Source organism: Gorilla gorilla, chromosome 13 (assembly GCF_029281585.2).
Source record: "Gorilla gorilla gorilla isolate KB3781 chromosome 13, NHGRI_mGorGor1-v2.1_pri, whole genome shotgun sequence".
Classification (NCBI taxonomy): Eukaryota; Metazoa; Chordata; class Mammalia; order Primates; family Hominidae; genus Gorilla; species Gorilla gorilla.
Window position 1 is genome coordinate 111,656,559 of NC_073237.2, and position 14,495 is coordinate 111,671,053.

Sequence of the window (14,495 nt, forward strand, 5' to 3'; positions counted from 1 at the left end):
AACCTCATTAATTAAATATATTGATGATTTGGATCAAGTTAATAGCTTTGTGATTTTAAATATCTCCACTCATGGAAATGGCACAACTCTCCATATATTTTGTTTCCTCTTATGCTGCTTATTTCATAATTTTGTATACAAATTTTTGCATATATGTATTTTTAAATTTATTCATAAACACCTTTTTTTGCTTTTATGCCTGTAGTTATATTGCATTATTACTGATATGTATATATTCTTCCACCCTTGTGAGATCTTAGAGTGACTTTGCTACTTTAGTCAGTTTTTCTTAGATTTATTATATTGAGGACCTTATATATGATCTCTAAATATATACTGATAAGCTTAAATTCTTAAGTATCATTTATTTTTCTTGCCTTATTATATAATTAGGGCATCCAGCTGACTAGTAAAAGTAATTATAAAGACTCTACTATTTTCTTTTCTTGACTTTAATAGAAATGCTTTTAAAGCTTCATCATTCATTATTGTATCTGTAGTAGGTTTTCGCTAGATGCTTATTTTTAAAGAAAGTTTCTTGTTACTGATAGATTGCTAAGAATTTTGTCATGGATTCATTTTGAATTTTATTCCCTAATTTTATGTATCTATTGATAAATCTATTTTTTCTTTTAGTTTGCTCATATATTGAATTAGCCTACTTTGATAGATTTTTTTTTCCTAGTTAACCATACCTGCCTCTTTTTTGATGAATTTTAATAGGCCATTATATTTGTTTGTTAGTTTTAGTGAAGGGTTAGGTTTATTATGCTTGGATTTTACTTAAGATGTTTAATGAATTTTAATAGGCCATTATATTTCTTTGTTTGTTTTAGTGAAGGGTTAAGTTTATTATGCTTGGATTTTACTTAAGATGTTTAAAATTAAGATTTTTTTGCCATCTGTAACTTTATTTTATTGTACATTTTTTGGAGTGGGGATCTTATGTTAATATCTCTTCTGACCATTCTATTAGGTTGGTGCAAAAGTAATTGCAGTTTTTGCCAATTTCAATCTAATAATCTATTAGTCTATAATAATTTCAATCTATAGTCTATTAGATGACTATTATCTACTAGATTATTCCACCTACTATTTTTCTTGTACATGCTAGAGCTTAAGAAAATTTTTCATCTTAGACTATGCTCTAATTATATCACCTGTGTGCATTTTTCCCATTGTAAAACAAATTGTTTTTCTTTTTGATATATATTGGCTGGTGCCAATTGTTCTCTCAGAGAAGTAAATGGGATCTTTAAGGAAAAAAATATCTAGGTTTCCCACATTTAACTTACTAATCTTAGCAATGGCTAATAGGGAAATTCCCAGATGAATCAAGGAAATATCTCACCTTCCACAACAATAATTTATTAATTATAATTAATCAAATTGGTAGCTGTGTGTTGGACACTGGGCTAAGTACTTTATTTATATACATGATGTTATGTATTTGCAAAAATCATATGGTATAAGCAGTGCTAGTCTCAGTTTAGAGATAATAAAATTTGGATTAATGGGGTTTAAGTTACTTGCTCAAGTGTGCATAGGTGGTAAAGTGGTGATTTTTATCCATTCCTTTCTGACTCCAAATCACATACCCTTGACCACTTTGCTACATTGTGTCTACACCAATGTTTGGAGAACCTAAAGCCACCTGTGTTAACTCCATTCCAGCACTTAAGGGAGTTTAACTCAACAATGTCTCCTGGTTAGTATATCCTTTATATCTCAGTTCTCTCTGCTTAACATATACAGATTTCTTTTCAAGAAATGCAAATTATATTTGTCTTGTTCTGTCTTATTTATGTTTTATTTTTTCTTCTTACACTGCGTCCAAGAAACTCCTCCTCATGCTTTGGTGTCTTCTTTCTTCTTTTTCCTCTTGTCCGTGTTTAGTTTCCTCGTTTTCTAGTTAGTCCTATAATTCTTACTGATCCTTGTTTACTTTTACATTAGAAAAAAGGAGGGTTTAAAAAGAGTTTTTTAAATGAAAGAAAATAAATTGTCCTTCATTGGACTATTGTTCCTCCAAGCTAGGAAGTTGATGCTTGATTCTCTGATACCCCGGGGGCCTGGGTGGTGTTTTAAGCTGGGAGAAGGTCGGCACTCTCAGGAACTGCCTTAGATGCTTCCTTATCCTGGGCCTCTCTGACAGGCAACATGCCTCAACTTTGTCAACAAGTTGTGGTTTGTTTCACTGGCCAAGCATAAGACAGAGCATGAAGGCCGAGCTCCGTGCCTGGTGCTGCATGTTTCCTGTTTCTGTAAGCTATTTGTTGTCAACTCTCTTTTTTCCTTTATGATATTTAATTGAAATCACAGCTTAATGAGGCCTGACCAGTATTTTTCCTTTGGTCACAGATTTGATGCTACTGCCAACGTACCTGAATAAGAAGACAACACTTTCTGGAAAAAGGGAAAACTTGAAGGGCTATTGAAGGCCGCTAGAAAGGTATTGTTTACATGATGCATTTTCCCCTTATCTTCAACAGGTAAAATTGTTACTAAACTGATGTTTCCTTTAACAATGATAATTTTTATTTGGTAGTCTTGGGATGTCCCTGGGAGCTCAAGTTCAGACAATGAATCTAGATTTTTGCCAGTTGAAGTTCAGGTTTTGTGACCTCACCTAAAATTTGCTCCTGGGGCTTGGAAAGTTTAAAATTGTGCTTTTTTATTTTCCCCCTTTTTTTTAGCACAGTTCAGATGCCATGTCCCTATGAATTTTTCCTTAATTCCCAAATTGCAATAATATATCCATCATCTGCACATCTACATTACTTGTATTTAAACTGTTTCATGGCATTAACCATGTTTTACCCTGATGCAATGAGATACAATGCACTTAGAGGAGAGAATATGAGTACTGGAGCTGGACAGGAATGGATGTGAAGCCTGTGGCAGTTATTTACTGGGTGTTCCTAACATCTCAATATTTTCTTCTTCATAAAATGATAATACTAAAAATAATAGACTGTTAATATGACCTACCTTATCTGGTTGTTGGGATAATTTAAGGAAATTACACATTGTATTAGTCTGTTGTCATACTGCTGATGAAGACATACCAAAGACTGGGTAATTTATAAAGGAAAGAGGTTTAATTGACTCACAGTTCCACATGGCTAGGGAGGCCTCACAATCACGGTGGAAGGCAAAGGAGAAGCAAGGACATTTCTTACATGGTGACAGGCATGACAGCTTGTGCAGGGGAACAAGCTCTGATTTATAAAACTATCAGATCTTGTGAGACTTATTCACTACCACGAGAACAGTATGGGGGAAACCACCCCCATGATTCCATTATCTTCACCTGGACCCACCCTTGATATGTGGGGATTATTGCAATTCAAGGTGAGATTTGGGTGGGGACACAGCCAAACCATATCACACATGTAACAGCCTTGGTGCACAGGGGAAGCAATAGATGACTATGATTTTACCATCCTTTGAGTTAATACCCACTATCACTGGTGCCTGTAAAGGGCTGCACTTGTAGAAAGTATGACTCTGTCTTTCCATAACACTAAACATGAAACCTAAGAGCTTTTCATCACGAGGATTTGTCTCATCATCTGGCATGCTTTCTTTGACACCTAGCCAACTCAGTAGGCTTTATCTGAGTTAACCTCATAAAGTATCATATTGTTTCACACAGGGGTTTATTCCTGAAAGTTATTTAATGGTAGTTTTTAAGAAAATTAAATCTTATTTTATAGGCACCTGGGAAAATCATTATTAAAGTGAGTCATATGGCTAATCGTTTTGTGTAAAGGATCCCTTTGGAAAGTGAATAATCTCTTGTTAGTTACCATGCGTATGTTCAGATACCAGCGCTTCTTAGACAGGTGCTTAATCCATGTATATAAAGTACTCTATACAATCTTATACTTCTGCTAAGAACATTTGCCATGGAATCCAGGGATAGATATACATGAATGATGTTGTGTTACTTTGTAAAATTTGTCTCTACATTTTTAATAAATTGGTATGTAAATGGATTGGTATGTATTTGGATTCTCTACAACACAAACTTCTAAGATTTTTAGTTTTAGGAATCCTCCAAAAGCCAAGGAAAAACTAGAAGGAAAATGATATTTATTGAACATCTTTTTGCTAAGCATTATGTGAATCATCTTCACTAACATATTATAGTTATTCCTCATCATAATGCTATGAAAAGTATTGCTTACCTTTTATTGGAGAGAAAAAAAATGAGGCTCAGATAAGTAAATTACACTATGCCAGGTAATTCAGCTAGAAAATAGCAAAGTACAGGATTTGAAATCAGATCTTCTGGATGCCAAATCCCTTACTTATTCCAGTAAAGTACTCTTTCTTGAGAACTATATACTGAATTTCAACGGGAAATAAAATTTAAGATGTGGGTGGTATTTATCTTACTATTCGGGTACTTAAAAAATATCGTACATTATCTTCGGGCCTTATTTTTTAACCTGCCTATGGAACGTGGCTCTAAACCTTTGCACTGAGGCTAGCTTCAGTGAAATTTTGAAGGAGTTAATGCCTTCCTCTTTTTGATACAAGATTAAACATGGATTGCAACTAGAAACCACAAAGCTGAGTGTTTATTAAATATACTAATTTTCCTTTCATCCAGTTGGCCAATGTTTTCAACCATAATCTACTTTTCTCTAAATTTTTCCATGGAGCAGGATGATGATTCCAAATTCTAAAATTCTGAAAAAAAAAAATCACTTAATGACCACTGGTGAATTCCTGTAAACTCATCCCAGAATCAGTAATGAGTATTTGGAAAAGATTCATGGGTAAGCTCCAATTCTCACCAAAATGGCCCTTTGAGTAGCAATCAAGGATTCTCTGAGGGAACTGGGAAGTTCCAGATGGCTTTTAAGGGAGCTATTTGGTTTAGTTTAATAGAACTTGGTGCTATTAAGGCCAATGGTTGGAGTCCTTTGTCCTATTCTAGTATATATATACATATACATACGTACATACATATATACTCCTTACTCTATTAATGTATTTAGAAAGTAAATAGTATAGGCTATAAATAGGCAGAAAAAAAACAGTGGGAATGGCTTAGTGTGAACCATTAACTCTATATATTCATTCAACATGAATTTGCTAAAAGCCCATTAGGTACTAGTCTCTGGAGACACATGGTCAACTTGAACAAGAATTGGCTTTGAGGAAATAATGGACTAAGGGGGATATATAAACAGATAATTGTGATGTGTTTTTTTTTCCATCTTTTTTTTTTTCAAATTATACTTTAAGTTTTGGGGTACATGTGCACATTGTGCAGGTTAGTTACATATGTATACATGTGCCATGCTGGTGCACTGCACCCACTAACTCGTCATCTAGCATTAGGTATATCTCCCGATGCTATCCCTCCCCCCTCCCCCCACCCCACAACAGTCCCCAGAGTGTGATATTCCCCTTCCTGTGTCCATGTGACCTCATTGTTCAATTCCCACCTATGAGTGAGAATATGCGGTGTTTGGTTTTTTGTTCTTGTGATAGTTTACTGAGAATGATGATTTCCAATTTCATCCATGTCCCTACAAAGGACATGAACTCATCATTTTTTATGGCTGCATAGTATTCCATGGTGTATATGTGCCACATTTTCTTAATCCAGTCTATCATTGTTGGACATTTGGGTTGGTTCCAAGTCTTTGCTATTGTGAATAATGCCGCAATAAACATACGTGTGCATGTGTCTTTATAGCAGCATGATTTATAGGCCTTTGGGTATATACCCAGTAATGGGATGGCTGGGTCAAATGGTATTTCTAGTTCTAGATCCCTGAGGAATTGCCACACTGACTTCCACAATGGTTGAACTAGTTTACAGTCCCACCAACAGTGTAAAAGTGTTCCTATTTCTCCACATCCTCTCCAGCACCTGTTTTTTCCTGACTTTTTAATGATTGCTATTCTAACTGGTGTGAGATGGTATCTCATTGTGGTTTTGATTTGCATTTCTCTGATGGCCAGTGATGATGAGCATTTTTTCATGTGTTTTTTGGCTGCATAAATGTCTTCTTTTGAGAAGTGTCTGTTCATGTCCTTCACCCACTTTTTGATGGGGTTGTTTGTTTTTTTCTTGTAAATTTGTTTGAGTTCATTGTAGATTCTGCATATTAGCCCTTTGTCAGATGAGTAGGTTGCGAAAATTTTCTCCCATTTTGTAGGTTGCCTGTTCACTCTGATGGTAGTTTCTTTTGCTGTGCAGAAGCTCTTTAGTTTAATTAGATCCCATTTGTCAATTTTGGCTTTTGTTGCCATTGCTTTTGGTGTTTTAGACATGAAGTCCTTGCCCATGCCTATGTCCTGAATGGTAATGCCTAGATTTTCTTCTAGGGTTTTTATGGTTTCAGGTCTAACATTTAAGTCTTTAATCCATCTTGAATTGATTTTTGTATAAGGTGTAAGGAAGGGATCCAGTTTCAGCTTGCTACATATGGCTAGCCAGTTTTCCCAGCACCATTTATTAAATAGGGAATCCTTTCCCCATTGCTTGTTTTTCTCAGGTTTGTCAAAGATCAGATAGTTGCAGATATGCGGCGTTATTTCTGAGGGCTCTGTTCTGTTCCATTGATCTATATCTCTGTTTTGGTACCAGTACCATGCTGTTTTGGTTACTGTAGCCTTGTAGTATAGTTTGAAGTCAGGTAGTGTGATGCCTCCAGCTTTGTTCTTTTGGCTTAGGATTGACTTGGTGATGCGGGCTCTTTTTTGGTTCCATATGAACTTTAAAGTAGTTTTTTCCAATTCTGTGAAGAAAGTCATTGGTAGCTTGATGGGGATGGCATTGAATCTGTAAATTACCTTGGGCAGTATGGCCATTTTCACAATATTGATTCTTCCTACCCATGAGCATGGAAGTTCTTCCATTTGTTTGTATCCTCTTTTATTTCCTTGAGCAGTGGTTTGTAGTTCTCCTTGAACAGGTCCTTCACATCCCTTGTATGTTGGATTCCTAGGTATTTTATTCCCTTTGAAGCAATTGTGAATGGGAGTTCACTCATGATTTGACTCTCTGTTTGTCTGTTGTTGGTGTATAAGAATGCTTGTGATTTTTGTACATTGATTTTGTATGCTGAGACTTTGCTGAAGTTACTTATCAGCTTAAGGAGATTTTGGGCTGAGACAATGGGGTTTTCTAGATATACAATCATGTCGTCTGCAAACAGGGCTTATAATGCGTATCATAGTAAAGGTAGGTATAAATCTGTAAGACTAACAGAAGAAGAATGTTGATTAGTAAGTGGAGTTTATTAAGTTTATTAAGTTTAGTAGTAATGAGAATTATTATAATGGTGGTTGCAATTACCATAATTCATTGATCTTTTAATGCTAATCCCAGCTCTATGGCCTGTACGTGAATTATTCTATTCAATCTAACAAACTTGTGATATTGGTGATGATGATTATGATTATAGTAATGGAAATAATGGGGAATATAAGGCACATGTATTAAACGTTATTTTCAAGATACTGTATTGGATCTTTCAAGGTATTATTTTATTAAATCATGCCAGCAACTCTCTGCAGTTGGTATTATTATCACCATGTTGAAGAACAGTCTGATGCCAAGAGAATGTCCACAAATTTTCCAAGAATGTACAATGATTAGGTTTATGATTTAAAATCTGGTCTAGATGACCCCACAGTTCATACCCCTAAGTACAGGTCTACCTTGTTTCATTGTGCTTCACTTCACATATACTGTATTTTTTAAAAATATTGAAGGTTTATGGCAACCATGCATTGAGCAAGTCTATAGGTACCATTTCTCCAACAGCATGTGCTCACTCTGTGTTTCTGTTTCACATTTTGGTAATTCTCACAATATTCCAAACATTTTTTGTTATCATTATATCCATTTTGATGGTTCATGATAGTGAGTTTTTGTTTGTTTGTTTTTTGTTTTTTTAGACAGAGTTGGTGTCTCAGCCTATGGAGTAGCTGGGATTACATGCATGCGCCACCACACCTGCCTGATTTTTGTATTTTTAGTAGAGATGAAGTTTTGCCATGTTGGCCAGACTGGTCTTGAACTCCTGGCCTCAAGTGATCCACCCACTTTGGCTTCCCAAAGTGCTGAGATTACAGGCAAGAACCACCACGCCCGGCCTGATTAGTAATGCCTGATTAGTAATTTTTGATGTCAGTATTGTAATTGTTTTGGGGGGCCATGAATCAAGCTCATATAAGACTGTAAACTTAATAAATATTGCGGTCAGCTCCAATGACTGGCCATTTTGCCTCTCTATTTTTGGCCTCCCTATTTTCTAGGATACAACAATAATGAAATTAGGCCAATTGATAACCTTACAGTGGCCTGAAAGTGCTCAGGTGAAAGGAATAGTTGCACATCTCACTTCAAATCAAAAGCAAGAAATGATTAAACTCAGTGAGGAAGGCATGTTGAAAGTCAAGATAGGCCAAGAGCTAGGCCTCTTGTGCCAAAGAATTTGGCAAGTTGTGAATGCAAAGGAAAAGTTCTTGAAGCAAATTAAAAGTACTACTCTAATGAACACACTAATGATAAGAAAGCAAAACAGCCTTATTGCTGGTATGAAGACAGTTTTAGTGCTCCACATAGAAAATCAAATCAGCCACAATATTTGCTTAAGCTAAAACCTAACCCTGAGCAACACCTTACCTCTCTTTAATTCTAGGAAGGCTGAGAGAGGTGGCAAAGCTGCAGAAGAAAAGTTTGAAGCTAGCAGAGATTGGTTCATGAGGTTTAAAGAAAGAAGCCATCTTTATATCACAAAAGTTCAAGGTAAAGCAGCAAATATTCATATAGAAGCTGCAACAAGTTATCCAGAAGATCTAGCTAAGATAATTGATGAAGGTGGCTATAATAAACTATAGATTTGCAGTGTAGACAAAACAGCTTTATATTGGAAGAAGATGCCATCTAGGACTTTCATAGCTACCGAGAAGTTAATGCCTGGCTTCAAAGCCTCAAAGAATATGCTGACTCTTGTTATGGGCTAATGCAGCTGTTGACTTTAAGTTAAAGCCAATGTTCATATACCATTCCTAAAAATCCTAAGATTTATGCTGAATTACTCTGCCTGTGCTCTATAAATGGAAGAACAAAGCCTGGATGACTGCACGTCTGTTTACATAATGCTTCACTGAAGATTTTAAGCCCACTGTTGAGACCCACTGCTCAGAAACAAAGATTTTTTTCACAATATTACTGCTTATAGACCATTCACCTGGTCACCCAAGAGTTCTGATAACAATATACAAGAAGATTAACCTTACTTTTATGCCCTACAAACACAATATTCATTCTGCAGCTCATGGTTCAAGAAGTAATTTTGACTTTCACATTTCATTACTGAAAAAAATACATTTTGTAAGGCTGTAACTGCCATAGAAAGTGATTCTTCTGATGAATCTGAGCAAAGTAAATAAAAAACCTGGAAAGAATTCACCATTCTAGATGTCACTAGGAGCATTTGTGATTCATGGGAGGATATCAAAATGTCAACATTAGCAGAACTTTGGAAGAAGTTGATTCCAACTCTCACATATAAATAACTTTGTTCAAGACGTCAGTGGTGGAAGTAACTGCAGAGGTGGCTTAAATACGAAGAACACTAGAATTAGAAGTGGATTCTGAAGGCGTGGCTGAATTGCTGCTGTCTCATGATAAAACTTGAATGAAAAGGAGTTGCTTTTATGGATGAGGAAAGAGTGGTTGCTTGAGAGGGAATCTACTATTTGTGAGGATGGTGTGAATATTGTTGAAATGACAACAAATGATTTAAAATATTGCATAAATTTAGTTCATCAAACAGCATCAGGTTTGAAAGAATTGTCTCCAATTTTGAAGGAAGTTATACTGTGAGCAATATGCTATCAAACAGCATCACATGCCAAAGAGAAATATTTTGTGAAAGGAAGTCAAGCAAACTTCATTGTTATCTTAAGTAATTTCCATAGCCACCAAACCTTCAGCAGCCACCACCCTCATCAGTCAGCAGCCATCAATACTGGGGCAAGAATCTCCACTGGCAAAAAGATTAGGACTTGCTGAAGGCTTAGATGACCATTAGCATTTTTAAACAAGAAAGCATTTTTTTAGTTAAGCTATGTACATTTTTAGATTTGAAAGACATTTCTCAAAAGAAGACATACAAGTGGCAAGCAGGCATATGAAAAGATGCTACACATCATCCATCATCAGATAAATGCAAATCAAAACTACAAGGAGATATCATCTCACACCAGTTAGAATGGCTTATATCCAAAAGACAGGCAATAACAAATGCTGATGAGGAAGTGGAGAAAAGAGAACAGTCAGTGGGAATGTAAATTAGCACAACTATGGAGTACAGTTTAGAGGTTTCACAAAAAACTAAAAATGAGCTACCATATGATCCAGCAATCCCACTGATGGGTATATACTGAAAAGAAGGTATATCAGTATATTGATGAGATATCTGCACTCTTATGTTTGTTGCAGCACTGTTTACAGCAACTAAGATTTGGAAGCAACCTAAGTGTTCATCAACAGATGAATGGTTAAAGAAAATGTGGTACATACAGACAATGGAGTACTACTCAGCCATAAAAAAGATGATATCCAGTCATTTGCAGCAACATGGATGGAACTGGAGACCATTATGTTAAGTGAAATAAACCAGGCACAGAAAGACAAACATCGCATGTTCTCCCTTATTTGTGGGATCCAAACATCAAAACAATTGAACTCACGCTCATAGAGAGGAGAAGGATGGTTACCAGAGGCTGGGAAAGGTAGTGGGAAGGTGGAAAGGGAGGTGGGGATCAGTAATGTATAAAAAAAACTGGAAAGAATGAATAAGACCTACTATTTGATAGTACAATGGATGATTATAGTCAATAATAACCTAATTGTATATTTTCAAATAACATAAAGAGTGTAATTGGATTGTTTGTAACTCAAAGGATAAATGCTTGAGGGGATAGATACACCATTCTCCATGATGTGTTTATTTCACATTTCATGACTGTATTAAAACATTTTATGTACCCCATAAATATATATACCTACTACATACCCACAAAAATTAAACATTAAAAAAAGATATGTACATTTTTAAGACACAATGCTATGCACTTAATAGTCCACAGTATAGTGTAAAAGTAACTTTTATATTTACTGGGAGAGCAAAAAAAATTGTGTGACTTGCTTTATTGGTATATTTGCTGTATTTCAGTGGTGTGTAATCAAACCCATAATATCTCAGAGGTTTGCCTGTACATTAAGCCAAGCTGTCTTCTGAGCAGGGTAAACACTGAAGGGTGTCAGGTAGAAAAATAAAAGGAACACATTCTAAGAAAAGGAAGTTTTTTAAAAAATAGTTTTGTAAAATAGTATGTTAGAGAGGTCACTTAATGAGAATGTATAGTGCAAGAAGGAAAACAGTGGTAAATAAAGCCCAAAATATAAATTAGTTTCAAATTATAAAGGAATGTGTATTTGCATTTTATCCTATAAGTTGAGAATCAAAGGATAGTCTTCCAAGCAAGGAAGATAAAGATTCACATCTACATTTTTATTTTTTTGAGACAGAGTCTCACTCTGTCGCCCAGGCTGGAGTGCAGTGGCACGATCTCGGCTCACTGCAAGCTCCGCCTCCCAGGTTCACCCCATTCTCCTGCCTCAGTCTCCCGAGTAGCTGGGACCACAGGTGCACGCCACCATGCCTGGCTAATTTTTTTGTATTTTTAGTAGAGACGGGGTTTCACCGTGTTAGCCAGGATGGTCTCAATCTCCTGACCTCGTGATCCACCCACCTCGGCCTCACATCTACATTTTTAAAGAAAACACCAGATCAAACAAAAAATAAAAATAGTTGATGTGAGTGGGTAACCCAAAGTATGCTAAGGTTACTCAGAATTTTTGAAAATCTGGTTTAAGAATTGTCCTGTATCTGAATATCCCAAATGGTTCATAAATATAAGTAAATAGCTTCTGTCACACAGTATTCTTGAGGTTCTTTATCTCTCTGGTTTGGATTGGTTCCCATGTTGGTTAGTATTGAGAGATAACATCCAGAGGTGAAAACATACTCTACTGAGTAGTGTTGACATAAAATTAACGAAAATTGTTGGAGAAAATCAGTTTTTGGTGAATGTCTGAGCAGAAAATCTGGGCTTTGAACCCCAGGTAAACTTACTTTCCCACACCCCACTTCCATAGAGTAGACATATTGGAATAGCCTAAAATATCTATCTCTAAAATGGTGCCTTTGAAACATTCCAAATTTATTATTTCATTCTTTCATCCTCACCCTTAAAATTTTCATTCCAACTCTGCATCATTGGCTTTTAAAAGTTCTCCAATGCCGGCCAGGTGCGGTGGCTCATGCCTGTAATCCCAGCACTCTGGGAGGCTAAACCGGATTGATCACAAGGTCAAGAGATCAAGACCGTCCTGGCCAAAGTGGTGAAACCCTATCTCTACTAAAAATACAAAAATTAGCTGGGTGTGGTGGTGCATGCCTGTAGTCCCAGCTACTCAGGAGGCTGAGGCAGGAGAATCGCTTGAACCTGGGAGGCAGAGGTTGCAGTGAGACGAGATTCTGCCACTGCACTCCAGCCTGGGTGACAGAGTGAGACTCTGTCTCAAAAAAAAAAGTTTTCCAATGCCTCAAGAAACTCCTAATGGTATTCTCAACTTATAAAGAAGGACCAATCTCTAGAACTATAGACTTCTGCAAAGGAAAATGAAAGAACAATCTTTCGTCCTTCTTTCTTCTCTCTTTTCCTTTTTCTTACTCTTCTTTCTGTCCTTTCCTTTCTTCTCTCCCTCCTTCCCTTCCTTTCTGGTATATTTCCTTTCTCCCTTCCTTCCTCTTTTCTTCTTTTATTCATTTTTCTTTATTTCCTCTCTCTTTTTGAACTTTTCTACTCATTTCTTTTCTACCTTTATGTAGTGAGAATGCAAATTTGCTCACATCACAATTCAGACATGCAATGAAAATGTAGCCTGCTTATTTCATCATCATAATCTCCCCTCCTGTTACTTTTCAAAAAAGATTTAAACTAAACTTAATCTACAAGTTTGAAACTTACTTTGATCTAATAATTTAAAAACCTTTTGATTTTTTTTTTTACCCTATGATATTTACTTTTAGATTCCTCCATTTTCTCCAGTCTCTTTTCTGATTTAGGTGCATGAGGAAAAAGCTAATGGCTTTGGAAGGAAAATTTCTCCTGGCCTCATAGTGCTTTTTGGTAGTGTTCTGGCTAGTAGCCACTGAAGTACAGTTGGTCCGTCATGTTTTAGGCATTCTACTGGGTTTTCTGCTTGCTCCTGAATTACTCCTATGTCCAATTATCCTCTCCTGACTCAGAGTCACATAAATTCTTCCTGCTGACCCAGCCACCCTTAGCTCTCACTGGGATGAATATCTCTCTGAAATTCTCTCATAGTCTCCATTTGGACTCAAGTTTCTGCTTTGGGAGCATCTTACCTATACCACTGGCATAATAACAGGTCTGTTGACTTTCAATTCAGTGTTCATGCCACATAGAAATGAGGGGAATTGGGTACTACATAATCTTTCATCCTACAGAGCAAAGACTTGGGGATATATATAAGCTACTTCCTCTTTCTTACTCCTTCTCTCCTTCTTTTACTAACCTTTGGCCCAAAAGAAGCAGATTTTGTTTTCCTCTCTGGTCTAGATGAAACATCTCCCTAAATCATTCATACTTCATGAAGTAGCATCTATGTAAATCATACTGATACATCATGAAGTAGCAACTACCTTCCCATTTCCTCCTATTGTCTTTATTTAGAATGTAGTGCTAGGAGAAATAAAAATGTCTTACTATCAAGGAACTTAAATTTAGAAGTAGTTAGAAATATATTATCACTTCTGTTTCTGGCTATTAGAAAGTAGTGGTGGCTAGAATTATTCCCTTATCATAAATACTGGAAGACTGGACAAAAGATAGAAAACAAACATTTTTAATCATTGGCTAATATGCAGTAGGACTGTGGTTCCTGTAAAAAGGGAAACAAATGAAGTAAGCCCTGGAATCATGCAGGCTTTCTACTGGGAGGCAATTTCTAGAATGCTTCATAGGGAAGGGCAGCTCAAGGATTAAGAGTGATCTTGCTGAGTAGCTAAGACAGAGATTGGAGTTTATGAGGCCAAAGTGGTTAAAATGTATGTAGTTAAGAGAGTACCTGAGAGGAGTGAACTTAACAAAGAACAAGTACCAGAAATCTGCAAAGGGTTTCCTTAAAATTCTTGACTGATCTAGGCTTAGAGTGAAAACTTCAAGCTTATATAAAGAACTTCTGGACAAAGAAGTTACTGGGGAATTTCATGCCAGATGATTCCTGAACACATCATTTTAGTTCCCACCAGCCATAGTGGAGGGGCTTTATTGAATACTGGAGGCATTCACTAGAGATCCCAGAATTTTCATATCTTAGAAGTTAGGCTAAATTAGCTCTGAAGAAAATACTACTC

At 36.3% G+C, this 14,495-nt stretch overlaps 1 long non-coding RNA gene across 6 annotated transcripts in view; it reads left to right on the forward strand.

Moving 5' to 3' along the window:
• The window catches only part of LOC134756903 (uncharacterized), a 203,783-nt gene that overhangs the window by 106,217 nt on the left and 83,071 nt on the right, over positions 1–14,495 (forward strand). For all 6 annotated transcript variants that reach the window (XR_010130339.1, XR_010130336.1, XR_010130337.1 and 3 more), the window contains one exon: positions 2,362–2,452. This is a non-coding gene — a long non-coding RNA (uncharacterized lncRNA). The remainder of the gene's footprint in view (positions 1–2,361; positions 2,453–14,495) is intronic.